The sequence below is a fragment of the Carcharodon carcharias genome, chromosome 9 (assembly GCF_017639515.1).
Source record: "Carcharodon carcharias isolate sCarCar2 chromosome 9, sCarCar2.pri, whole genome shotgun sequence".
Lineage (NCBI taxonomy): Eukaryota > Metazoa > Chordata > Chondrichthyes > Lamniformes > Lamnidae > Carcharodon > Carcharodon carcharias.
Window position 1 is genome coordinate 33,531,411 of NC_054475.1, and position 3,067 is coordinate 33,534,477.

Genomic DNA, 3,067 nt, shown 5'->3' on the forward strand with positions numbered 1-3,067 from the left:
ATGTCAGGAAGACTTGCAGCGACTGTGTTGGGCAAGAGGGGGAGTCAGAAGTAAATGATACAAAGGGCATCAGCATTAGAGCATCACTCCAATTAACAGGGTTGTCAACATCGAGGAATTAGGAGCGACATTTATAAACACAAATAGGAAGATAGCCCTTATTTAAACATCTGTAGCTCGGTTTATTTATAAAAGTGAAACAATGGAAATGCACTACGGATTAGCCAGAAAAAAGGAGAAATTATAATTTATAGCCTGATTTTCTGAACTCAGGCCACTGGTGTGGAGCCTTCCTCGCTGGCCACATGTACATCATGGAAAATATGCCTGTTTTTTTAATCAATACGTGCCTTTCAGGAAGGAACCCACACCGGTAATACAGTGAACTGAAAAAATGACCCCGCGCCACTTTTGATACAGCGAGTTAATCTACTTTGCTGCTTTGGAGATAAGAAGATCACAGTGAATGCTGGCAATCAGAAACAAAAATAGAAAAAGCTGCCAGTCCATCAGAGGAAAAGCCAAAGCATCAAGCTGAAGTTAGATGCTGGCTGCTTTGCTGTGTATTTCCAGCATTATCTGCTTATTTTATGATTGGCAATATATTTTAAAATATATATATATATATATTTATTTTCTAATGTAAATTATAGACATCAAAGACACACTATACTGTTAAACCAAAATGAATACTGTAAGTCCTTACAAATAAGACACTTGGCAGGTTAAATATTAAAATTTTGATTATTGTATTTTTTTATTTTGGAAATGGGTTAGGTAAACCAGCCAACTTAATGATCCTTCTCAATCGTTGCCCCTCTGGATGACCCTGTTTCAGTAAAAAAAAATTCTCTTCCTGTTACTTTCCCAGTGATTTGATCAGTCACTCAGGATGAAGGTGAATGTGTTTCTTTTCTGTATGACTCCAGTCGTCATTGTAACAAGTAAGGCAAGAACACAAAGTTTTTACCCTCAGTTTTTACTCACTCATTTCACACAAAAGAAACACTGTGCGTTTTTTGACTTCTGGATTATGAAGGGCATAACCTTAATGCTGTCATTCAAATTTGGATGCAGTTGGGCAATCACCTCAGTACTTATCTTGTCAACTGTCCATTTCTCTCTAAAAATGTGCAAGGTCTTGTCAAGGAGGAAGTACCAGAAGAAATCTGTGTTGCAGGCATTAAAAATGTCAAATGACAATGGGAAAATCATCATCCCACCACAACACCTAAATCCACAACTGCTTCACAGTACAATAGTGTGACATTTATTCTCCCTTTCAACCTACCATCAGTGGCTTTGAAATCTTCCATGCCAAGTTGCTGGGATAGGATGACTGTTTTGTCACTCCAGAAGTGTGTACCACAACAACAGAGTTTACAGAAATGTTCCAGTTGAGACCAGTTGCTCACATCCATATAGGGTGACACTCATGCATCCTTTCTCAATGTCTCTGTTCATTTTTCAGCAGCATTTAATAGGGGTGAATGAGCAAAATGGAAGAGTACAAGCCTGATCTGGATCGAAGAGGGAGAAGAATGCTAGGCTGAATTCAAGGGTAAAGGGAAATGTGTGCCCAATGAGACAGAAGCAACATGGTTTGACGAAAGGGAAATAGTGTTTGACAAACCTAAGTTTTTTTGAGGATGTAACTAAGTAGGGTGGATAAAACAGGGGGGGGGGGGGGGTGTGGTCAGTAGATATTATGCACTTAGATTTCCAAAAGGCATTAAATAAGGTGCTACTTAAAATGTTAGTATGCAAGATAGGGTCTCAGGGAGTTCAGATAATATTTTACTGCTGGTGAAGGATCAATTAATGGACAGAAAGCAGAGGGATAAAAAGGGTATTTTCAAGTTGGTAAGTTATAACAAGCTGAGTACTGCAAGGATCAGTTCTGGGGTCTCAGCTATTTACAATCTATGTTAATCACTTAGATGAAGAGACAGAGAATAATGCATCCAATGCGGTCTCCTCTACATTGGAGAGACCAAACGTAAGCTGGGCGACCGCTTTGCAGAACACCTTCGGTCTGTCCGTAAGAATGACCCAAAACTCCCTGTTGCTTGCCGTTTTAACGCTCCACCCTGCTGTCTTGCCCACATGTCTGTCCTTGGCTTGCTGCATTGTTCCAGTGAAGCCCAACGCCAAGTGGAGGAACAGCACCTCATCTTCCGACTCGGCACTTTGCAGCCTTCCGGACTGAATATTGAATTCAACAACTTTAGGTCTTGAACTCCCTCCTCCATCCCCACCGCCTTTCTGTTTCTTTCCCCTTCCTTTTGTTTTTTCCAATAAATTATATAGATTTTTCTTTTCCCACCTATTTCCATTATTTTAAATATTTTTATATCTTTTATGCTCCCCCCACCCCCACTAGAGCTATATCTTGAGTGCCCTACCATCCATTCTTAATTAGCACATTCATTTAGATAATATCACCAACTTCAACACCTATGTGTTCTTTTGTTCTTTTGTCTGTGACATCTTTTGTTGATCTGCTTCTATCATTGCTTGCTTGTCCCTACAACCACACCACCCCCCTCCACTTCTCTCCCCCAACCCAACCCCCCCCTTCCCCCCCACACCACCATCCCCCCCCCACCCCCCACCACCACACACACACACACACACACCTTAAACCAGCTTATATTTCACCCCTTCCTTGGATTCAAATAGTTCTGTTGAAGGGTCATGAGGACTCGAAACATCAACTCTTTTCTTCTCCGCCAATGCTGCCAGACCTGCTGAGTTTTTCCAGGTAATTCTGTTTTTGTTTTGAATAATGTATCTAAGTTCTCTGACAATACAAAGCTGGATGGGAATGCAAGCTGTGAGGAGAAAACAAAGAGGCTGTAAAGAGATACAGACAAGTTAAACGAGTGGACACAAAGTGACAGATGGAGTGTGATATGGAGAAGAGTGAGGTTATTCACCTGAACATTTTTAAAAGGTGCAAAACTTTTAATGTTGATGTTCAGAGAAACTTGGGTGTACTCATACAAGGAACACAGAAAGTTAACACACAGGTTCAACAAGCAATTGGAAAAGCAAATGGATTGTT